The sequence below is a fragment of the Phyllobates terribilis genome, unplaced genomic scaffold (assembly GCF_046119375.1).
Source record: "Phyllobates terribilis strain yellow unplaced genomic scaffold, ASM4611937v1 Scaffold_1__5_contigs__length_1240528914, whole genome shotgun sequence".
Lineage (NCBI taxonomy): Eukaryota > Metazoa > Chordata > Amphibia > Anura > Dendrobatidae > Phyllobates > Phyllobates terribilis.
This window is the reverse complement of record NW_027362761.1, coordinates 593854344-593879506: the sequence shown is the minus strand read 5'-3', so window position 1 is coordinate 593879506 and position 25163 is coordinate 593854344. Positions and strand designations below refer to the sequence as shown.

Here is a 25163-nt window from a genome sequence, read left to right as displayed (position 1 = left end):
GCTCCGCTCCGCACATTACACACTCGGCTCCGCACATTACACACTCGGCTCCGCTCCGCACATTACACGCTCGGCTCTGCACATTACACACTCGGCTCCGCACATTACACACTCGGCTCCGCTCCGCACATTACACACTCGGCTCCGCTCCGCACATTACACACTCGGCTCCGCTCCGCACATTACACACTCGGCTCCGCTCCGCACATTACACACTCGGCTCCGCTCCGCACATTACACACTCGGCTCTGCTCCGCTCCGCACATTACACACTCGGCTCCGCACATTACACACTCGGCTCTGCTCCGCACATTACACACTCGGCTCCGCTCCGCACATTACACACTCGGCTCCGCTCCGCACATTACACACTCGGCTCCGCACATTACACACTCGGCTCCGCTCTGCACATTACACACACGGCTCCGCTCAGCACATTACACACTCGGCTCCGCACATTACACACTCGGCTCTGCTCCGCACATTACACACTCGGCTCCGCTCCGCACATTACACACTCGGCTCCGCACATTACACACTCGGCTCCGCTCTGCACATTACACACACGGCTCCGCTCAGCACATTACACACTCGGCTCCGCACATTACACACTCGGCTCCGCTCCGCACATTACACACTCGGCTCCGCACATTACACACTCGGCTCTGCTCCGCACATTACACACTCGGCTCCGCTCCGCACATTACACACTCGGCTCCGCTCCGCACATTACACACTCGGCTCCGCACATTACACACTCGGCTCCGCTCTGCACATTACACACTCGGCTCCGCTCCGCACATTACACACTCGGCTCCGCTCCGCACATTACACACTCGGCTCCGCACATTACACACTCGGCTCCGCTCAGCACATTACACACTCGGCTCCGCACATTACACACTCGGCTCCGCACATTACACACTCGGCTCCGCTCCGCACATTACACACTCGGCTCCGCACCGCACATTACACACTCGACTCCGCTCCGCACATTACACACTCGGCTCCGCTCCGCACATTACACACTCGGCTCCGCACATTACACACTCGGCTCCGCTCCGCACATTACACACTCGGCTCCGCTCCGCACATTACACACTCGGCTCCGCACATTACACACTCGGCTCCGCTCCGCACATTACACACTCGGCTCCGCTCCGCACATTACACACTCGGCTCCGCACATTACACACTCGGCTCCGCTCAGCACATTACACACTCGGCTCCGCACATTACACACTCGGCTCCGCTCCGCACATTACACGCTCGGCTCCGCACATTACACACTCGGCTCCGCTCCGCACATTACACACTCGGCTCCGCTCAGCACATTACACACTCGGCTCCGCTCCGCACATTACACACTCGGCTCTGCTCCGTCCTCCTCTATAATACTATACATCATCCAGCACAGCAGAGTCCTGCAGACACTGAGCAGAGAACCCTGGAGCTCCGCCCCTGATCATGTGACTGATCACATGACGGTGACGTCACACAGGTCCTGGCAGCACACGGCGGTGCCGGCTCTGCTGGTGGAGGTGTGTTGTGCTCTCGGGGTGATTAACCCCTTGTTGTCGCTGTGGTTCGGGGCTGGTGATGGCGCTCTCTGTGATTATGGGATGAGTTGCGTTTATTTGTGTGGTTGTGGATTACATCTGATGTCACATGACCGGTGTTGTATTCGATGGGCTGCAGCGGTCGCGGTGACGTCAGTGATCGAGTTCTCTTCGTGTGTGATGTCGTGTGCGCTCGGCTTTTTCTGGCTGCCCCATAGAGGATGAATGGAGCGGTGTTCGAGCGTCCGACCTGCACCCGTTGTATAATAGGGATAAACATTCCCCGTCCGATTATCAGTGCCGCTCCCGGTGGTTGGACCCCACGATCAGTAACGTATCGCTTCTCCTGGAGGCTGCTGATAACTTGTCTACACCAGACAGCCTCTATAATGGAGGCCGCAGATCAGCGGTTACACGAGGAGGCTCCGCACTAGACGATTGTGATATTACTGTCATGTCCGCCCCACAGTCCTCCTGTATCTGCCTCCAGTGTGGCCCTCAGTCCTCCTGTATCTGCCTTCAGTGTGGCCCACAGTCCTCCTGTATCTGCCTTCAGTGTGGCCCACAGTCCTCCTGTATCTGCCTTCAGTGTGGCCCTCAGTCCTCCTGTATCTGCCTTCAGTGTGGCCCACAGTCCTCCTGTATCTGCCTTCAGTGTGGCCCTCAGTCCGCCTGTGTCTGCCTTCAGTGTGGCCCTCAGTCCTCCTGTATCTGCCTCCAGTGTGGCCCTCAGTCCTCCTGTATCTGCCTTCAGTGTGGCCCACAGTCCTCCTGTATCTGCCTTCAGTGTGGCCCTCAGTCCTCCTGTATCTGCCTTCAGTGTGGCCCTCAGTCCTCCTGTATCTGCCTTCAGTGTGGCCCTCAGTCCTCCTGTATCTGCCTTCAGTGTGGCCCACAGTCCTCCTGTATCTGCCTTCAGTGTGGCCCTCAGTCCGCCTGTGTCTGCCTTCAGTGTGGCCCTCAGTCCTTCTGTATCTGCCTTCAGTGTGGCCCTCAGTCCTCCTGTATCTGCCTTCAGTGTGGCCCTCAGTCCTCCTGTATCTGCCTTCAGTGTGGCCCTCAGTCCTCCTGTATCTCCCTTCAGTGTGGCCCTCAGTCCTCCTGTATCTCCCTTCAGTGTGGCCCTCAGTCCTCCTGTATCTGCCTTCAGTGTGGCCCTCAGTCCGCCTGTATCTCCCTTCAGTGTGGCCCTCAGTCCGCCTGTATCTGCCTCCACTGTGGCCCTCAGTCCTCCTGTATCTGCCTCCACTGTGGCCCTCAGTCCTCCTGTATCTGCCTCCAGTGTGGCCCTCAATCCTCCTGTATCTGCCTCCAGTGTGGCCCTCAGTCCTCCTGTATCTGCCTCCAGTGTGGCCCTCAGTCCTCCTGTATCTGCCTTCAGTGTGGCCCTCAGTCCTCCTGTATCTGCCTTCAGTGTGGCCCTCAGTCCTCCTGTATCTGGCTTCAGTGTGGCCCTCAGTCCTCCTGTATCTGCCTCCAGTGTGGCCCTCAGTCCTCCTGTATCTCCCTTCAGTGTGGCCCACAGTCCTCCTGTATCTGCCTCCAGTGTGGCCCTCAGTCCTCCTGTATCTGCCTCCAGTGTGGCCCTCAGTCCTCCTGTATCTGCCTCCAGTGTGGCCCTCAGTCCTCCTGTATCTGCCTCCAGTGTGGCCCTCAGTCCTCCTGTATCTGCCTCCAGTGTGGCCCTCAGTCCTCCTGTATCTGCCTTCAGTGTGGCCCACAGTCCGCCTGTATCTGCCTTCAGTGTGGCCCTCAGGGCTCCTGTCCGGCGGTCCAGTATTCCTCTGCTCAGCTGCCAGGACCCCGTCTGTACCGTCCCCCTTCCTTTCCTCGCTGTCACACCAGTACCTGTGTAATAGTCCAGATTAACCCTCCACCCCCAGAATATACCGGGGGTTAAAGTGGCCCAGACATCGCACAGGATTGAGTGATATACTCACGAAAGGGGCCCCAGACAGCGCGCACAGGGGCCCTGCGCGCTGTCTCCCCCCCATTGCGTGCTGTCTCTTCCCCCGCCCACCTTGCTCGCTGCCTGGGGCCCCTGTGCACTGACTGGGGCCCCGTTATTATTAAGTATATCACTCAATGGTTCTCAAAGGCGTGAAAAATCTGATCTACAGCAGCTGGGGTATATTCTGACCCGGAGGGGTATAATCTGGCCTAGGCCAATTTATACCCCGGGTATATTCTTGGCGGGGGGGAGGGTAATCTGGCTTGTTACACCTGGACTCTACCACTCCACAATCAGTTCCCGAACCCCTTCTTCCTCCAGCCACACTATTGTTAAACAAGACTGTGCCTGTATCCCCTAATGCTGACCGCAGCACAATTGCAGCGCCACCTAGAGGCAGAATTTGTGGTAGAGTTAAAATGATGATTAGTCTTTAAACGTTTCTCTGTATTGTTTACTATAAAGTTTATGTTGTTTTTATCATCTCATCTTTTTCCCATTCAGGTTCCTACAATCAAGGATCCTCTGCTGATAACGTCTCTGCGAGAATCTTCCTGATTAATGTGTCAAGGATGAATAAGGACAGAGGCAAGATGGCGGAGAGGATAATAAATCTCACCCTGGAGATAATCTTCCATCTTACCGGAGAGGTGAGAGGTTCTGATGTCATCACATGACATCATTATCTATGGGAATAACAGGTGATATGACCGGAGAGGTGAGAGGTTCTGATGTCATCACATGACATCATTATCTATGGGAATAACAGGTGATATGACCGGAGAGGTGAGAGGTTGTGATGTCATCACATGACATCATTATCTATGGGAATAACAGGTGATATGACCGGAGAGGTGAGAGGTTCTGATGTCATCACATGACATCATTATCTATGGGAATAACAGGTGATATGACCGGAGAGGTGAGAGGTTGTGATGTCATCACATGACATCATTATTTATGGGAATAACAGGTGATATGACCGGAGAGGTGAGAGGTTGTGATGTCATCACATGACATCATTATCTATGGGAATAACAGGTGATATCACCGGAGAGGTGAGAGGTTGTGATGTCATCACATGACATCATTATCTATGGGAATAACAGGTGATATGACCGGAGAGGTGATGGACTCTGGAAATGTCTGTAGTGATATTATTAATGTCTCCACACTCAGGATTACACAGTAGTGAAGAAGACCTCTAGTGATTGCTGTCAGGCCCCTGTGTCTGAAGGACGGGGAGGAACCCTGAGCCCAATCCCGGAGCCTCCACCTCACCCCCGGATACATGAGGACATCAATGACCAGAAGATCCTAGAACTCACCAACAAGATGATTGAGCTGCTGACTGGAGAGGTGACACTGCTGGGAATGCTGGGACATTATACAGGACGGCACTGGAGGATTCTGGGTGATGACGGTATCATTGTGTGTGTCAGGTTCCTATAAGGTGTCAGGACGTCACCGTCTATTTCTCTATGGAGGAGTGGGAGTATCTAGAAGGACACAAGGATCGGTACAAGGAGGTGATGATGGAGGAGCACCGGCCCTGCACATCACCAGGTAATAGACAGGACTAAATCCACACGGCCTATAATTCTCTGTATGTAATAATGATGTCAGTCCTGTCTGTGTCTCCTGCAGGTCTCTCCAGTAAGAGGACAACCCCAGAGAGATGTCCCGCTCCTCCTCCTGCACAGGACCATCAGGTAGATGGAGATCTCCCCTATGATGTGTAGATGGCTGTGACCTCCTTGTGTTCAGTCTTGTCTTCTCCTCCAGTATTAGATGTTTTATACTTGTGTAATGAGAGCGGTGGAGACGGCAGGATCACAGCTGACCACAGACATGGCCGGATCTTCTCACCATTATTCCTGGTGACTTCTCCAATCATCGGGGACTTTTACAATATTTGTTTTGCAGCTTTTGGATCTGGATAAAGATCTGAACAATATTACTGCTCCAGAGAGAAATGTGAGGGGCGATCAGCGGTGTAAAGAGGAGACCCCTACAGATAACCGCCCAGGTGAGGAGCTTTAGATGAATATTCACTGTTCAGCCACAATCTGAATAGATAATAATGTGATCCTGTTATATGTGATGTCACAGGTCGTGCATTTATAATATGGAGGATAATATACAGCTGGAGATGAATTATACTTATGTGAGCGGCCGATTTCTTCATCATCTGATGTCAGTTCTGATGAAGGAAAGTATTTGTCCAATTTGTGACTCAGAAACCATTACCTCCTATTAACCCCTTTACCCCCGAGGGTGGTTTGCACGTTAATGAGCAGGCCAATTTTTACAATTATAATAATATTTTTTATTTATATAGCGCCAACGTATTCCGCAGCACTTTACAATTAAGTAGAGACATATACAAACAATAGAAACAATACAATATATCACATGTCAGCAGTTACAGGAGGATTGAGGGCCCTGCTCACAAGCTTACAATCTATATGGAAATGGGGGGGAACACAATAGGTAGAACATGGTCATCAGCCAGTATCTGTCTAGGGCAGTTACCGTCTGGTATTTGGTGCATGGTGGATGTGGAGACAGATGAATACACAGGGGCAGATTAAGATTAACATTTAGGAGGGAACAGGGGAGAGTTAGGTTCATGAGTTGAGGTGGTCGGCTTGTCTAAACAGATGTGTTTTTAAAGCATGTTTGAAGACTTGGGGGCTAGATATCAGTCGAATCGTTTGGGGCAGTGCATTCCAGAAAACTGGCGCGGCACGAGAGAAGTCTTAGAGACGGAGGTGTTAGGTTTGGATTAAGGAGGATGTTAGTTTTAGATCAGTTGCAGAACAGAGGGCACGGGAGTGGCGATACACAAAAATGAGGGATGAGATATAGGGCGGTGCAGAACTGTGGTTCTAAGTGCTGTCACTTTATGGTGAAATGCTTCAACGGATCCCCCTGATTCTGAGATTTTTTCATACTGTACTTCATGATTGTGGTAAAATTTCTTCGATATCACTTGCGTTTATTTGTGAAAAAACTGAAATTTGGCGAAAATTTAGAAAATTACGCAATTTTCAAAATTTTTCATTTTCATGCCATTAAATCAGAGAGATCTGTCACACAAAATAGTTAATAAATATCATTTCCCACATGTCTGCTTTACATCAGCACAATTTTGGAACCAAAATTTTTTTTTTGTTAGGAAGTTATAAGGGTTTCCAACAAAATTTACAAAACCATTTTTTTTAGGGACCACATCACTTTTGACGTGACTTTGAGGGGCCTTTATGACAGAAAATACCCAAAAGTGACACCATTCTAAAAACTACATCCCTGAAGGTGCTCAAAACCACATTCAAGTTTATTAACCCTTCAGGTGCTTCACGGGAATTTTTGGAATGTGGAAGAAAAAAATTAACATTTAACTTTTTTCACAAAAATGTTACTTTTAGCTCACAATTTTTTTTGTATTTTCACAAGGGTGTTAGGGAAAAATGGACCCCAAAATTTGTTTTGCAATTCCTCCTGAGCACACCAATACCCCATATGTGGGGGAAAACCACTGTTTGGGCGCACGGCAGGGTTCAGAAGGGAAGGAGCGCCATTTGACTTTTTGAATGTATTCTGAAAATAATTAGCGGACGTCATGTTGCGTTTGGGGAGACCCTGATGTGCCTAAACAGTGGAAACCTCCCACAAGTGACCCAATTTTGGAAACTACACCCCTCAAGGATTTTATCAAGGGGTATAGTGAACATTTTGAACCCAGAGGTACGACACAGAATTTGATAACTAATTCAATATGATTACCTAATGTTTTCATTAGTCTTGAGCGCAAGTGCTCGCTACTTGAGTTTGCATCGGGTGCTCGGGTATGCACCAAGTATCGCGGGTGCTCAAGTGACATGCTCGAGTCCCTGCCCCGCATGTTCCAAGGTTGTTAGACACCCAAGAGAAAACATGCGGGGATTGCTTGGCAGGCAATCCCAGCAAGTTTTTTTGGGCTGTATAACAACTGCAAAACATATGGGGCGGGGACTCGAGCATGTCACTCGAGCACCCGCGATACTCAGTGCATACCCGAGCACCCAATGCACACTCAAGTAGCGAGCACTTGCGCTCAACGCTAGTCGCCATATCATCGTTATTTTTATTTTTTTTCTTTACTTTTGAAAGAATCCTAACCCTAGCCCAACCCTAACCCTAGAGTTTATTTTTTACGCCGTTCCTCGTGTGGTATAAGTGATTAGACGACTTTATTCTTCGGGTCGATACGATTACATCGATACCAGATCGATATCGGGTTTTTGTGATTGACAGCTGTCACACACTGAAAACCCCTTTTTTTTTCTTTGCAAAGACTAGTTTTTGCATCGCCATATTTTGAGAGCTATAATTTTTCCATATTCCGACAGAGTCATGTGTCGGCTTGTTTTGACGGGTTGACGTTTTTATTGGTACCATTTTCGGGCACATGACATTTTTTGATATCGGCGTTTACCTCCCCATGCTCCCAGAATGCTGTGATCGAGTTCGATCGCAGCATTTCGGGGGTTAATGTGCCGGGAGCGGTGCAGGACCACTCCTTGAACATAGTACCGACGGGCGATACATGTGAGGAATGCTGGAAAAAGCCTTAGTTACTTACCGGTAACGGGATTTTTCGGAGCCCATGACAGCACCACAAGAGAGAGAGGGATCCGCCCATCATGGACAGGAAACCTACAGGTTAAAAAGGGCGGCACCTCTCTCCCGCCTCAGTTTAGTTAACAGAGCATGAGAGGACCGCCAAGGTTAATAACAACAACACAAATTCATTTTAAGCCAATTACTTTAAGTAACTTCCCCCGAAGGTGCAAAAAAAGAAGAAACAACTCTATGGGAGTGCAATAACAACACCAGTGTAGGGAGGGAATATAAGGGTGCTGTCATGGGCTCCAAAAAAATCCTTTTACCGGTAAGTAACTAAGGCTTTATTCGTACTCCTATGACAGCACCACGAGAGAATTACACAGACGAAAGGAGATTAGGGAGGGACCACAGCTTGAAGCACCCTTCTCCCAAAGGTGAGGTCAGAAGAGTCACCCAAGTCCAATCTATAATGCCTATAGAAGGTGGAGGGAGAAGACCAGGTGGCAGCCTTACATATGTCCTCGATGGAAACCCCCGTCTTCTCGGCCCAGGAAGTCGCTACCGCTCTGGTGGAGTGTGCTCTCAACCCTTCCGGTACTTCCCTATCCCCCGAGGAGTAAGCGAGGGAGATGGCCTCTCTAATCCACCTTGCGATTGTGGATTTTGAAGCTTTACAACCTTTTCTGGCCCCCGATGGCATATTTTTGTAAAACCTCCAAATATTTAAGCACGCACCTCCTAACATGTAATGTATGTAGTTTCTCCTCTTTCTGATTCTTAGGGGGGAAACAAAAGGTTGGAAGATTTACCTCTTGAGTTCTATGAAACCGCGAGACTACTTTTGGGAGAAAAGCAGGATCAGGCTTTAACACAATTCTATCATCCATAATTTGGGTAAATGGAGGGGATATAGAAAAGGCCTGTATGTCACTTACTCTTCTGGCCGAAGTCAGGGCCACTAACAAGGCTGTTTTAAGAAATATAATTTTATGAGTGGCTGACTCTAGAGGTTCGAAGGGGGGTGTTAGTTAAGGCATTTAAGACTAGGTTTAGATCCCAGGGAGAGGGTTTGGATTTAATGATAGGTCTGCATCTGAAAGAGGCCTTTATAAACCGTGCTACCCAATAATTTGCTGCTATATCAGATGCAAATAGGGCCCCTAAAGCCGACACCTGTACCTTCAAGGTACTAGTGGTTAGACCCTGTTCTAACCCCCGTTGTAGGAACTCTAGTATCTTCCCAATAGGAATCCCATCCTCCAGCTTGAATTCTGTAAAAGATAGGAATTTTCTCCAAGTTCTAGCATAGATGCGGGTGGTAATGGGCTTTCTGCTACTTAAGAGAGTGTTTACCAAATTTGAGGAAAACCCTTTGCTGGCTAATAGTGCCCTCTCAAATTCCATGCCGTCAAATGGAGATTTGGGGCTGGAGGATGGGAAACTGGGCCCTGAGTAAGAAGGTCCGGGATTTCCGGAAGGATCCAGGGGTCTGATATTGACATCCTGCGGAGACAAGAGAACCATGACCTCTTGGGCCAAAAGGGGCATATGAGGATCACTCTGGCTTCGTCTGTCCTGATCTTCCTTAGGACTGACGGAAGCAGGACCATAGGAGGGAAGGCGTACGCCAAAGGAAACTCCCAGGGTATCATGAGGGCATTCACCGCCAGGGGCTTTTCTCTGGGGTCTAGAGAACAAAATGCTGTCACTTTCCAGTTGGACTTCGTTGCAAACAAGTCCACTGCTGGAAGACCCCACATTGCCCCCACACGATCCTGGAGAATACTCGAGGATTGAAGGACCATTCTCCTTCCTTTAGGGAATTGCGGCTGAGAAAATCTGCCCTGATGTTTTCTTTTCCCCTTAGATGCACCGCAGAAAGGGAGAGAAAATGATCTTCTGCTTTTTGAAGAAGTCTGTCTGCCACTCTCATTAAGTCCTTTGAACGGGTCCCCCCTTGATGGTTTATATACGCTACTGAGACTTGATTGTCCGAGAGTATACGGACATCCTGGCCCTGTAAATATATAAGGAACCCATTGAACGCATAATCAACCGCCAAAAGTTCCTTAACATTTGAGGAAAACCGTACTTCATTTTCTGACCAGGTTCCCTGAATTGAGCTGTTTTCAAAATGAGCTCCCCAACCTGTAGCACTTGCGTCTGTAGTTACAACTGCCGTAGGTTTATTTTCCCAAGGGACTCCCCTAGAAAGATTAGTGTAAACTAACCACCAGCGAAGGGATTGTAAGGAGCGAGGGCCCAAGGTAAACTCCCGGTCTAGATGACCATCTAGGAGTGAGTCGTTATACAAGACATCCCATTGAAGAGCCCTTGAATGAAATTGGGACCAGCTTACCGCCGAAAAACTTGAGGTCAGGGTCCCCAATAAGGACATGGCTTTGCGCAGTGTCATGGAGGGACTATCTATACAGTGTTTCACTAGTCCCTGAATTTTCGTAATTTTCTCATCTGATAAATGACATAACTGCTTGTCTGAATCTAAAATGACCCCCAGGAACTGTTGGGCTTTTTGTGAAATCAATCTAGATTTTTCTAAATTTAGGAACCAACCTAGTCTTTGTAGGATAGAAATTGTTACCTGAAGGTGGGCTTCGCATTGTGCAAAGGAGTCCCCCACTATCAGGAAATCATCGAGGTACGGGATTATTAAAATATATTTTTCTCTTATGTGGGCCATCACTTCCGCCACCAGTTTAGTAAAAACTCTTGGGGCTATAGCTAATCCAAAGGGAAGGGTGGTGTACTGGTAGTGTTTTATCACCCCTTTAATTTTGATGGCTAATCTTAAATACTTTTGATAATCCTTATGAATGGGGACATGGTAGTAAGCGTCTTTTAGATTCAGGACAACCATAAAACAGTGGGGAAAAAGCAATTTTATTATTGTTTTTAACGATTCCATTTTGACGGTGTCTATTCTAAGAAACCTATTTAAGGATTTTAAATTTATGATAGTCCTGAAACACCCATCCGGCTTGGGAATCAAGAAGAGCGAGGAGTAGAATCCGTCTCCCTCTTCTGTTTTCGGGACCTCAATCAAGACGTTTTTCTTTGTTAGGTCTTGTATTTCCGATATGAGGGCAGCCTGCTGCTCTGGGGAGGAGCTAGAGGGAACAATTACAAATCTCCTGTAAGGAAGGGTTTGGAATTGAAATTTAAGACAAAATCGAATTAGGCCCAAAATCCAACCGCTATGTGAGATACGTTCCCAAGCCGGAAAAAACAATGACAATCTCCTCTCCACCTGGGTGGATCGTGGTTCCCCTGGCTTCCGCTCATCTCTGGAAGAAGAACCAACGAGTAGGCCTCTACCTTTGCGACCCTTTTCCTCGAATTTCTCCTGTTCTCTAAAGAATCGCCTACGGACAAACTTCTTTCTCCGAAAGGATCTTTTAAAAGAGGGTAGAGGTACAGATGGAAAGCCCTTCTTAGGATCTCCTGCTTTTTCCAACAGATCATCCATAGCCTGGCCGAAAAGATATTCACCCTCACAAGGAATTGTACAGAGTCTAGACTTTGTTTGTTCATCTCCCGGCCAGCATTTTAGCCAAAGGGCTCGCCGAGCAGCATTTGAAAGAGCTGACGATTTTGCTGCTAGTCTGACTGAGTCCGCAGATGCGTCAGCAACAAAGGCCGCTGCACCCTGGACTAGGGGGAAAGAAGAAATGACTTCCTTCCTGGGGACACCTTCTTTCAATTGGTTATCCAGCTGTTCAAGCCAGACCATCAGGGCCCTGGATGTGCAGGTGGCAGCCACTGCTGGTTTCAGGGCTCCTGATGTGGTCTCCCAGGTACTTTTTAAAAAGGTATCTGCTCGTCTGTCCAGGGGATCTCTTAAGGCTCCCATGTCGTCGAAGGGGAGGGAAGCCTTTTTTGAAGCTTTGGCAATGGCTACATCAAGCCTTGGCGCCTTTGACCAGGAGGAGCATGCGGAATCGTCAAACGGATATCTCCTTTTGAAAGAGGGAGGGATGCTACCCTTTCTGTCCGGCTTCTGCCACTCTCTTTCAATAAGATCCTTAATTTTTGTGTTCATGGGAAAGGATCTTTTCTTTCTGTGACCTAAACCTCCAAACATAACATCTTCCCGGGACTTCTCTGGTCTAGCGTCCACAATGCCAATAGTAGAACGGACAGCTTTCACTAAGGCATCTACCTCATTTAAAGGGAAACATTGTCTCTCAGATTCGCTATCAGAGGAGGACATGGAAGAGGAAAAATGTCCGAGATGTCTGAGTCTGAGCCCGGTCGAGGGTCCTGAGGGGAATGCTTGACCTCAGAATTCTCACGCAAGGCCTTGCCTTCGTCTTCTTTAATTAAGGTTATCAGGCCTAAAGAAAACCCCGGGGTCTCTTCCACCATCACCTTGTCAATACAAGGCTGGCACAATTTTTTAATATATGCATCAGGGAGCGGGCTGCTACATAGGGCACATTCTTAATGCCTAGATTTAAACGCACATTTCTTGCTCTGAAAAAAAATTCCATAGACAGAGAAGAAAAAAGAGGAGCAATTAGTAGAACTTTCACGAAGATTCCACTTACCCCCTGGCATATGTGGTACCGTAGAAGCAGAGGAATCCTTCTTAACCGGCGGAGGATCACGCCGAACGACAGGACCTTCCTTCCTGCTCTTAGCGGTAAACTTCTTAGTAGAACGGCTGGCCCCTGTTCAGGAACGACGTTGTACCGCCTGTTGTGAGGGCTCCCCAGAGGGCTGCTCCTGCCGCAGTTGTTCTTGCTGAGGTGAAAGCTCCTGTGTATCTCCCATTGTATACGAGAAACAAAGGGCTGGGAAGCACCTCTGCATGTAGCCAGCCTTCTTATATACTGGCCACGCAGGCACCTTTTTTTTTTTTTTTACACAGGGGGGGGGCCTCTCCCCCCCCCCCCCCAACCCTCCCCAGGCTGGGCAGAACACCTGTGGGACGCTCATCCGTTTCGGGACGGCCATACCGTTCCGGTGTCCCCCGCTTGCATGCAGCCCGTACTTCCTGGCCGCGCGCGAACTGCATCCACTTCCGGTGGAGGCCCGGGCACCGGAAGTACGTCATAGGCCCGCCCCAACATGGTCGCGCCTGTACGTTCCCCGCTGGCGCGGCCGCGATCTGTTGTGGGAAGTGGGGGGGGGGAGTCTTACCCGCATGCGGCCTCCGTCCACACATACAGCGGACCATCCAGCTCCAGTGAGGGGATGTCACGCTGGCCGCAACGCGCACGGAGGTGCCGCAATGAGCCCTGCCGTGGCGTCTCCAGGAAGAAGAGGATCGACCAGGGGAGGAACCTCGTCGCTCCAGGTACCCTGTCTATCCCTCTGGGCAAGAGAGCGCTCCAATATTCCTCCTGCCGGAACCTGATAGGTCTCCCATCATGGACAGGAAACCTAAACTGAGGTGGGAGAGAGGTGCCGCCCTTTTTAACCTGTAGGTTTCCTGTCCATGATGGGCGGATCCTCTCTCTCGTGGTGCTGTCATGTGAGTACGAATAAACAGGCATTCCTCACATGTATTAAAGTTGTCAGTCGCAAATCATGTTCACGGAGCGATAAAAACTTAACGCCCAAGCACATTGAAGATAATAGTTGCTCGTATGAGCATGCTCGTAAATCTCGAGCAACGAGCATGCTCGCTCATCACTACTAAACTTTCTTTTTCCACTATGGAGTAGCTCTTCTCGCAGTTGGACAGTTTCCGACTGATGTACATTATAGGGTGTTCCTCTCCGTTAATCTCCTGGGACAAGACTGCTCTCAGCCCGACATCCGATGCATCCTTCTGGACCACAAACTCTTTGGAGAAGTTGGGCGCCACCAAGAGTGGCTGTTTACAGAGAGCCAGTTTTAATTCCTGGAAGGCCTCTTCAGCTTCCGGGGACCACTTGGCCATAGCCGACTTCGTCCCTTTCAGAAGATCTGTCAGTGGGGCTGCTATCAGGGTAAAGTTAGGGACAAATCTTCGATAGTAGCCCACGATGCCTACAAACGTCCTGACCTGCTTCTTCGAGAATGGCTGTGGCCATTTCAGGATCGCTTCGACTTTATTTGTGGTTTTATTTCCCCTCTAACAACCACATAGCCCAGATACTTGGCTTCCTCCATCTCCATAGCACATTTCTCTGGGTTGATGGTAAAGCCCGCCCCCACATATGGTGTATCGGCATACTCAGAAGAAATTGGACAACAAATTGTACTGTTCATTTTCTCCTGTTACCTTTATGAAAATTCAAAATTTGGGGCTAAAAACATATTTGTGGGAATTTTTTATTTTCATGGCTCAATGTTATAAACTTCTGTGAAGCACCTGGGGTTTCAAGGTGCTCACCACACATCAAGATAAGGGGGGTCTATTTTCCAAAATTGTGTCACTTGGGGGGGGGGGGGGGGTTCCACTTTTTAGGCACAACAGGGGCTCTCTAAATGTGACATGGCATCCGCTAATTATTTCAGCAAATTTTGCATTCAAAAAGTCAAATGGCGCTCCTTCCCTTCCGAGCCTTCCCTTAGTAGTTTTCACCCAACATATGGGGAATTTGCATGCTTGGGAGAAATTGCACAACAAATTTTGGGGACCATTTTTTTTCTGGTACCCTTGCAAAAATAATAAAAATTCAGTCTAAATTAAAATTTTTGTCAAAAAAAGTTAAATGTTCATTTTTTTTTCTTCCACATTCCAAAAATTTCCATGAAGCATCTGAAGGGTTAATAAACTTCTTGAATGTGATTTTAAGCACCTTGAGGGGTGCAGTTTTTAGAATGGTGTCACTTTTGTGTATTTTTTGTCATATAAGACTCCTCAAAGTGACTTCAAATGTGATGTGGTCCCTAAAAAAATGGTTTTGTAAATTTTGTTGGAAAAATGAGAAATTGCTGGTCAACTTTTAACCCTTAAAACTTCCTAACAAAAAAAAACTGTTTCAAAAATTGTGCTGATGTAAAGTAGACATGTGGGAAATGTTATTTATTAACTATTTTGTGTGACATATCTCTGTGATTTAAGGGTATAAAAATTCAAAATTTGAAAATTGCAAAATTTTCTAAATTTTCGCCAAATTCTGTTTTTTTTTTCACAAAGATACGCAAGTCGTATCGAAGAAATTTTACCACTATCATGAAGTACAATATGTCACGAAAAAAATCTCAGAATCAGGGGGATCTGTTGAAGCGTTCCAGAGTAATTACCTCATAAAGTGACAGTGGTCAGAATTGTAAAAATTGGCCTGGTCATTAAGGTGCAAACAGCCTTAGGGGGTAAAGGGGTTAAACTGCAGCAAATGGACATAGGTGCTGTCCATCTCATTACAATCCCTAACAGCTTTGACCTACAGGTTCACTTATGACTCTCCACTGGCCAGTTTTCTGAGAAAACTGCAACAGAAAAACCTGTTATCATAACATTGTGATCTAGTGGTCTCTGCTCTGAGATTGTGATCCGTTTTGCAACCAATATTTTAGTTATTAAATGAATACTTCTCTATTGTAATGTCATAAAACGTCAGTACATTCATTATATTAGGTTATATTGCTATAAAATAATATAATCAGTTTTTATTCTTTGCAGATGACTGTACCGGGAGCTCAGAGGAACATCCAAAATCTTCACATGTTAATGCACATGATTATAGCATCATTCAATATGCATACGAGAAAAATGCCAATATTGAAGATATACCCTCCGCCCCTCATATCCAAAAAGGATCTGTTCAACGGGATCAGATGATACAATCTCCTGATTCATCACAGACTATAAAGGAAAATAGAAGTTACAGATTGGGCGTCGAACGTCAAAAAGGTCCCACAGGGGAAAAGCCATATTTATGTATAGAATGTGGCAAATGTTTTTCCACTAAGTCAGGTATGGTTAGACATCAGAGAATTCACACAGTGGAGAAGCCGTATTCATGTTCAGAATGTGGGAAATGTTTTGATTGGAAATCACATCTGGTTATACATTATAGAAGCCATACAGGGGAGAAACAATTTTCTTGTTCAGAATGTGGGATCAGTTTTAACCAGAAGCATAATCTTACTAGACATTATAAAAGCCACACAGGAGAGAAGCCATACTCATGTTCAGAATGTGGGAAATGTTTTAATCAGAAACAAACTCTTATTGGACATCAAAGAATTCACACAGGGGAGAAGCCATTTTCATGTTCAGATTGTGGAAAATGCTTTACCATGAAACGAGATCTTGTTAAGCATCAGAGAATTCACACAGGGGAGAAGCCATTCTCATGTTCAGAATGTGGCAAATGTTTTCACTGTAAGCATATTCTTATTAGACATCAAAAAAATCACACAGGGGAGAAGCCATTTTCATGTCAGGTATGTGGAAAATGTTTTATCCAGAAATCAGATCTTGTTAAACATCAGAAAATTCACACAGGGGAGAAGCCGTTTTTATGTTCAGAATGTGGAAAATGTTTTACCTGGAAAAACCATCTCATTAGACATCAAAGAATTCACACAGGGGAGAAGCCATTTTCATGCCCAAAATGTGGAAAATGTTTTACCCATAAATCAGCTCTTGTTAGACATGAAAGATCTCACACAGAGGGAAGCCAGCTTCATGTTTAGAACGTGGGAAATGTTTCACTGTTAGATCAGATCTTGTTAAACATCAGAGAATTTACACGGGAAAAGCTTCTTTCAGGTTCAGAATGTGGAGAACATTATATAGCTTTAACCCCTTCCTGACGTAGCCATTTACCATGTTTGCATTTCTGTGTTTTTTTCTCCCCTTGTTCCAGAAGCCATAACTATTTTTAATTTTTCTGTGGTCTAAGGGGTAGCTTTTCTCCTTATGGAGAGTGACACACCAACTCTGGCACGTCAAGGTAAGGAGCCTTATTCGCCATGCAATGCTCCTCTGGGAAATTTAATATGCAAATTGCCTCTTCAGAGAAAAAGAGGACTTGTACTCTATAGCGTCACCTATTGGAAGTAGCAATCCTACAAGTCACAATCAACCCTTTAACGAGTCGTGCAATATGACTTAGGATAAAAGCCAAATCAGAATCTCAATTTGCAGACACAGTGTTTCGGGCTGTTGGCCCTCGTCAGTGAAAAGTATGAGAACTGATTTGGCTAGGTGAGAGGCTCTGGACTGAGGTCTAAGGGGTAGCGTTTCTCCTTATGCAGAGTGACACACCAACTCTGGCACGTCAAGGTAAGGAGGCTTATTCGCCATGACACTCTCCATAAGGAGAAACGCTACCCCTTACACCTCAGTCCAGAGCCTCTCAACTAGCCAAATCAGTTCTCATACTTTGCACTGACGAGGGCCAACAGCCCGAAACACCGTGTCTGAAAATTGAGATTCTGATTTGGCTTTTATCCTAAGTCATATTGCACTGTTGAGGGAGGGCAATAACCCTTCATGGTTGACCAAGTGAGTGTCAAATTATGTTGATTGCAATCCACAGAAAACCAAACGGAGGCAGTGCTCTGTATGGGAGGATTCAAAGAATCTGATCCCGTTTATTTTGCTTAGCATTTTATATTGTTTTGAGTTTATTAATGTCCAATCACTTACAGCCATACTACAGTACTACAGGCTTGAGCCAATGTTAGTGCAATTATTACGGAAACACATATATGGTCATATTATCATCGTTAGTTCGAAGCATGATGGAAATTTACAAGGTCAATCCTGGCCTAGACTAGTCAGATAGCGGGAACAGGGTGTCTCACAGAATGTTCTTGTGAGAAAAGGTTAGTGTGAGAAAGTTGCATGAGAAAAGAAGGAAAGAATGTATGTTATACAAGGAGTGATAATAACATGATTTTAAAGCAAGCAGACAAAATGGAGTTGCTCTAGCATGAGTATCAATATGCCTTTACACTTGGATGGCATGAATATTAGTATGTCCTTTACATTTCCCCCCTAAAAATTATGCTATTATCCACAATAGAGGTGCTATCCCAGGGTCATGCTTTGAGCCTGAGGGACATTGGTCTTCACTCAATTAGTGCCCTTGTTACCAATCGAGGCTGTCGCGGCATGTCCACCCCCCCTTGTTAGTTGATATAATCATAAAGCTCTGATCTTCAGACGTGAGGTTGGTTGGGGCATGCGGGTAAAGGTCATCATTCCCTTGTCATCCAGGTCCTCAATGCTGGCTACATCTGGGAGGTCCGTGTATAGTAGCACTGGATGTCGATTAACAGCGTTCTCCTTGCTCTCTGATGACTGGCAGGTTTTCCTCATGCAAAATGGGATACAATAAAAGACTAGTTTTAGTAAGACATATATTAACAAGATGCAAGCAGCAATATGCAACACTCCTTGTAATATTCCAGCAATCCACCCACCAATCCCTTTAAACCAATTAGCAGGATTCAAAAAGGAGTATGTATCAGACCACCAACTGTCTTTGGTCAATTCGTTATGTTTGTTATACTCTTCCCTGAGTTTCCTAATGTCTTCCATTTTAGTCTTTAACCGTATGGTAGAGTGGGGATCAATATAGTGACAACAGGCTGGGCCTATAACCCGACACATCCCTCCTTGAGCTGCTGTCAAATAGTCCAGCACTAAAGTATGTTGATTGGCCACTATGATAAGCTGATTCTGCACAGCAACAGTAGTATTAATTACTTCCAAAATATTCCAAATCTGGTCATCTAAGTAGTCAGTGACTTCCACTAACTTGTCCCACATTTGTGTTACCATAGGTTAGAGGAAGACAGTACTGGGTATCTTATTGGGTATACTCATTTGAACTAAATGAGGTCTTCCTGATGGGCGTGGGGTGTTGTCTTTAGCACATTTATAGATGGTATGAAGAGGGATGGCTCTCATATCTACTTTACCATGGGGAATAAGATAAGTGGCTGGAGTTAGCCGGGCGAACGTACAAGTCCCCCCTACTCCGACTGGGAGCCATTTATATGCATTATTCCCACAGACCCAATATCAGGCTGATGGTAGATCCCATAAAGCAGAGTGCTGTAATACTAATTTATGTACCAAATCGATAAAAACGGTGTTATTTGATAACATACACCATGAAGGCATTTGTGCCAGGGGGCTACAATATCCAACATTAGGATTGCCACATGTTGGATCACTAGGCTTATATTCAGAAAATTCATGATTTACTGCTGTTGGGGTTGTCAGGAGCTCTTGGTATGGTCCGTCATACAATGGTTCTAGTCCGTCTTTCCGAACATGCTTCTTCACATACACATAATCTCCATGTTTGAGGGCATGACAACCTTCTGCATCAGCTGGATCTGGAATAGAAGATGATACTAACGCATGGGTGTTAGTTAGTGCTTTGGCAAGCTGAATCACATATTGCACAACATGATCTGTTTCTTCTGATAATTGTTGTGGGGTAAATCGAGCTATAGCTGGTTGTGACCCAAATAGTATCTCCTAGGATGACAGTTTGTGTTTAGTGCAATGTGATATAGTGCAATGGGAAGGAGCTCAGGCCACTGGGCCATAGTCTCCTGCATCATTTTGGTTAATTGCCTTTTTAGTGTGCCATTCAATCTCTCCACCTTGCCACTTGACTGTGGATGGTAAGGAGTATGTAAGGCTACTGTTGATTCGATCATGGTCAGTATTTCTTGATATACGCATGAGGAAAAGGCTGGTCCTTGATCACTTTTGATGACTTCTGGGACCCCATACCGGCAAATAACTTCAGAGACCAGCTTCTTGGCAGTGGTAAGGTTGCAGCCACTACCAATGTATCTTCAGTTGTGACAACATATCCAGTATGAAACCTGCCAGAGGTGTCAACATATCTGGATCCATCCGTATATAATGTAAGTTCTGGATCATCCAAGGGTACTTCCGCCACTAAAACAAGTGGAGTTGACTCTGCAGTAATTTGTTCCAGACAATCATGTGGTGGATTCTCTTTCCCCTCTCCTTCAGGTGCTGGTAGCAGGGTGGCCGGGTTGATGGTGGTGCACCTGTGTAATTTCACATTTTCCGGCAAAATCAACGAACACTGCAGCCGCAGGTGTCTCTGTGTGGACAGATGTTTAGGTTGCTGTAAAGCTAGAACAGCCACAATATCGTGTGGGGCATAAATGTGAGTCTCATGTCAAAGGATGATATCCGCCGTCTTTTTAAGTAACTGCTGTGTGGCGTGAACCGCTCGTAGACAGCTGGGGGAGGCCCTGGCTACCGGGTCCAGATGCGCTGAGTAATAACCGACTGGGCGCTGCTTTGTACAGTGTCTCTGCGTGAGTACTCCAGCTGCATGCCCTCCTGTCTCAGAGACATACAAATGGAAAGGTTGAGCATAGTCCGGGTTTCCAAGGGCAGGGGCTGTCATTATTCTTGATTTTAGTTGCTCAAAGGCTTGTTGCAGCAGTTCTTGGTGGTCCTTGTTGTTTACATCAACCAGAGTGTCTTCTTCTAATGCATCATATAGGGGCTGCATCAGACGTGAGGCGTCTGGGATCCATTGTCTGCAATATGTACATAGTCCAAGGAACCGTTGCAGCTCTATGGGATCTTTTGGGAATGGTAGCAGGTAGATGGCCGTCTTCCTTGACCGAGGCAGAACTGAAGTTTCGAGGGTGAGACTCGACAATTCAGTTTTTCTAGATGCTTGAGGAGGCTAACACTGGCCCTGATGGACATCTGCTCCGTGGGGACACACGAGAAGATCATCCACGTATTGTAATAGTACTACCTCAGAGTTGTCCAGCTGCTATGGCAGCAGACAGCTAGACATGTCCTTTGCAAACTGATTAGGCAAAGATACCGATGGAAATAAATGGCAGGGCTATGGTTGGGACCGCATGAAGCTGTGATGCGTATGCTATGGTGTTTTGAATTGTTTCTGTAAGCAGGTGTTGTGACCTGGGTACATCCAGGGGATCATATTTTGGTCCCACCATTTGTATAACATACTGACATGATGATCTTCATCATACACATTCCGGGTGTAGTGTGTGTATTGCTGCCTGTATTCCAGGTGTGCCAAGATGGCCGCCACCAGAAGGAAACACACTACAGGAAGGGTGCGCCAAGATGGCCGCTGCAGGAAGGGTTGGAACTTTTGGCGGACATGGGTATAACAGATGGGGAAGGGGCACTAGGAGTGGCTTGGGTAGTAGCGAGGGGTGGGCCTCCTGGACGGGGCATGTGACATGCAACACAATAATCTGCTGACTGCAATTAGTACAGGTCCACCCCCCCCCCCGTCCGCCATTATCGGGCGGTGGCTGGAGAGCAGTATCTTTGTAATACACATAACATGGCATCTTTCCCTTATTGTCTGTATTTTCTTCCTCCATCCACCCTTCTTTGACAAATTCTCTGCTGTTCCATACCAAGCCAAAGCTATTTGTAACAATCCTTTATCTTCTAACTTGCCCTTTTTCTTCTTCATAATTAACCGGCCCTTATCTGGTAGCTCGCATATTTTAGTTAACTGTTTAAGTTTCTGCACATACTTTTTCCCTTCTTTTGACAAACTCAGTTCAGCCTTTTTTTCACATGTATGCACTTTCCAACAAGCCATTTATCTATCTCGTACTGTAATCTACACACCCGGGTACGACTCACACAATGACATTACTCTTGGTTTTCTCTACATATTTCCTTCCTTCTATTTCAACATACCCTTCATCACAAATCTCATGTGCAACTTTCCTAAACTTTTCAGCGTCTTCCAACAATCCACAGTCAACTAATCTTCCCCTTTTGTGACGAATTCCTTCGTCCCACAATGCAGGCTTAAGTCTGCCCTGCATGGTAAAATTTAACACCTTAAACACTTTTGGTGCATTCTTAAATGATCTTTTCCCTTCTCGACCGATCATGATATTCATCACATCCTCTCCCTCCTGCAGGGGAGACAATTCTTTCTGCTCCACGGAAACATTGATTAATCACTACAGCCACCTCTCAACCAACAAAGATACTTAATTTTGTGCACAGCACGAGTCCGGCCGGACCTCCCAGCTGTTCCACTGACTTTGAGACTCCCCCGACGGGAGGGGGTGAAGTAAACGGCCACATGAAAGGAGGAGAACTCTCATCCGCAGCTCTCCGGACACTAGATATATGTATATCTGTGTGCGTGTCCTACCCAATCTTCGATCACCTGCCGTGACTGAAACTAACAATGTTCAGTCTCCTAAGGATCTTTGTCAGAAGTTAAGGAAGATTCACACAATATTCACTTGTCAATCCGAGGTGATACTGCTTTGAAAGTTATCAATATCAGACCCCTAATGGGACTACACCCCTTATAGTCTCACCTTTGACTATATCCAACCAAGACGTCCGGAGACACTGCAAACAACCACGCACCACGTGGAAACCACGCCAAATGGTCAGTATCACTAGTAAAGAACTCGTGCACTTACTGTGGCTCTTTGTGGGGGATGATCAGTCCCAATTCCAGTGGGGAGGCTGAAAGCAAGTCTCTCTTTGTGGACGTCCAGGGGTGGTGGGGCGTCCCTGGTTAGGGATCCGAGTCACGGCACCCGCTGTTGAGGGAGGGCAATAACCCTTCACGGTTGACCAAGTGAGTGTCAAATTATGTTGATTGCAATCCACAGAAAACCAAACGGAGGCAGTGCTCTGTATAGGACGATTCAAAGAATCTTTGATCCCGTTTATTTTGCTTAGCATTTTATATTGTTTTGAGTTTATTAATGTCCAATCACTTACAGCCATACTACAGTACTACAGGCTTGAGCCAATGTTAGTGCAATTATTACGGAAACACATATATGGTCATATTATCATCGTTAGTTCGAAGCATGAAGGAAATTTACAAGGTCAATCCTGGCCTAGACTAGTCAGATAACGGGAACAGGGTGTCTCACAGAATGTTCTTGTGAGAAAAGGTTAGTGTGAGAAAGTTGCATGAGAAAAGAAGGAAAGAATGTATGTTATGCAAGGAGTGATAATAACATGATTTTAAAGCAAGCAGACAAAATGGAGTTGCTCTAGCATGAGTATTAATATGTCTTTTACAGCACGACTCGTTAAAGGGTTGATTGTGACTTGTAGGATTGCTACTTCCAATAGGTGGCGCTATAGAGTACAAGTCCTCTTTTTCTCTGAAGAGGCAATTTGCATATTAATTTTTCTGTAAATTTAATCGTATAAGGGCTTGTCTTTTCCCGGGAGAGATGTACTTTTGAATGACACCCTTCATTATATCATATAGTGTACTGGAAAATGGGAAAAAATTCCAAGCACGTTGAAATTGCAAAAAAAAGTGCAATTCCACAAAAGTTTTTTGGGGTATTTTATTTACCATGTTCACTATATGGTAAAACTGACCTGGCAATATGATTCCCCAGGTGAGTACGAGTACGCAGATATCAAACATGTATTGTTCTTCTTTCATTTTTGTGGTAAAAAAAAAAATCAGAATTGCTTTTTTTAAATTTAGTTAGCTTTTGTCGCCATATTTCGATACCATTGTGTTTTCATTTTTTAGGATATAGGACTTTCTGAGTGTTTATTTTTTGGTCCCCTGAGCTGACTTTTTTTACTGATACCATTTTGGGGTAGATATGATGTTTTTATCGCCTATTATTGCATTTTATGTAGCAGAGCAGCTGTTAACCGGAACCTGTGGTTTGTTCGGACCATGTCCCTGTACGGTCACACACAGCAGGGGCACATTTATAAGATTATCTCAGCACAGGAACATTTTTTTTAACACATCCAATTGTGGAAATTATTATTACTCCAAGATCTATTGATTAAAATCAACTTCGTGAGACAATCCCTTTAAGACTTATCATTCATAATATTTGTGTAATGGAATAAAAAAATCATTTCTTGCTCATTGATTATGCAATGGAGATGGAGGTCGTTTCCATAACAACACCTGAAAACGACAAATAAATAAGCAATTATTTGTGCACAGTAATCGTTTTGTGTAAATTCTTGTTTGCCTTTAACATTAGGTCACTTATGGTGATCATATTGTAAATCACTGTTCCAATCATCTGCTCGTCTCAATGGGCTTTAACCCCTTAAGCCCCGAGGGTGGTTTGCACGTTAATGACCGGGCCAATTTTTACAATTCTTACCACTGTCACTTTATGAGATAATTACTCTGGAACGCTTCAACGGATTCCCCTGATTCTGAGATTGTTTTTTCGTGACATATTGTACTTCATGATTGTGGAAAAATTTCTTCGATATCACTTGTGTTTATTTGTGAAAAAAACGGAAATTTGGCGAAAATTTAGAAAATTTTGCAATTTTCAAAATTTGAATTTTTAAGCCCTGAAATCAGAGAGATATGTCACACAAAAGAGTTAATAAATAACATTTCCCACATGTCTACTTTACATCAGCACAATTTTGAAACCAAAATTTTTTTTTGTTAGGCAGCTATAAGGGTTAAAAGTTGACCAGCGATTTCTCATTTTTCCAACAAAATTTACAAAACCATTTTTTTAGGGACCACATCACATTTGAAGTCACTTGGAGAGGTCTTTATGACAGAAAATACCCAAAAGTGACACCATTCTAAAAACTGCACCCCTCAAGGTGCTCAAAACCACATTCAAGAACTTTATTAACCCTTCAGGTGCTTCACAGGAATTTTTTGAATGTGGAAGAAAAAAATGAACATTTAACTTTTTTCACAAAATGTTACTTTAGACCCAATTTTTTTTTATTTTCACAGGGGTATCAAGAAAAAATGGACCCCAAAATTTGTTGTGCAATTTCCCCTGGGCACGCAGATACCCAATATTTGGGGAAAAAACACTGTTTGGGCGCACAGCAGGGCTCGGAAGGGAAGGAGCGCCATTTGACTTTTTGATTGTAAAATTTGCTTGAATAACTAGCGGACGCCATGTTGTGTTTGGAGAGACCCTGTGTGCCCAAACTTTGGAGCTCCCCCACAAGTGACACCATTTTGGAAACTAGACCCCCCAAGGCACCTTTCTAGATGCATAGTGAGCACTTGGAACCCCCAGGTGCTTCACAAATTGATTCGTAAAAATTAAAAAGTGAAAAAAAAAAACACTTTTTCACTTTTACGAATCAATTTGTGAAGCACCTG

General features: G+C 45.6%; 1 pseudogene; it reads left to right on the top strand.

Annotated features, from left to right (window-relative positions):
• Positions 1 to 5301: 5301 nt before the first annotated feature.
• On the top strand, positions 5302 to 17066 carry LOC141272582 (uncharacterized; annotated as a pseudogene).
• The last annotated feature ends 8097 nt before the right edge of the window (positions 17067 to 25163 follow it).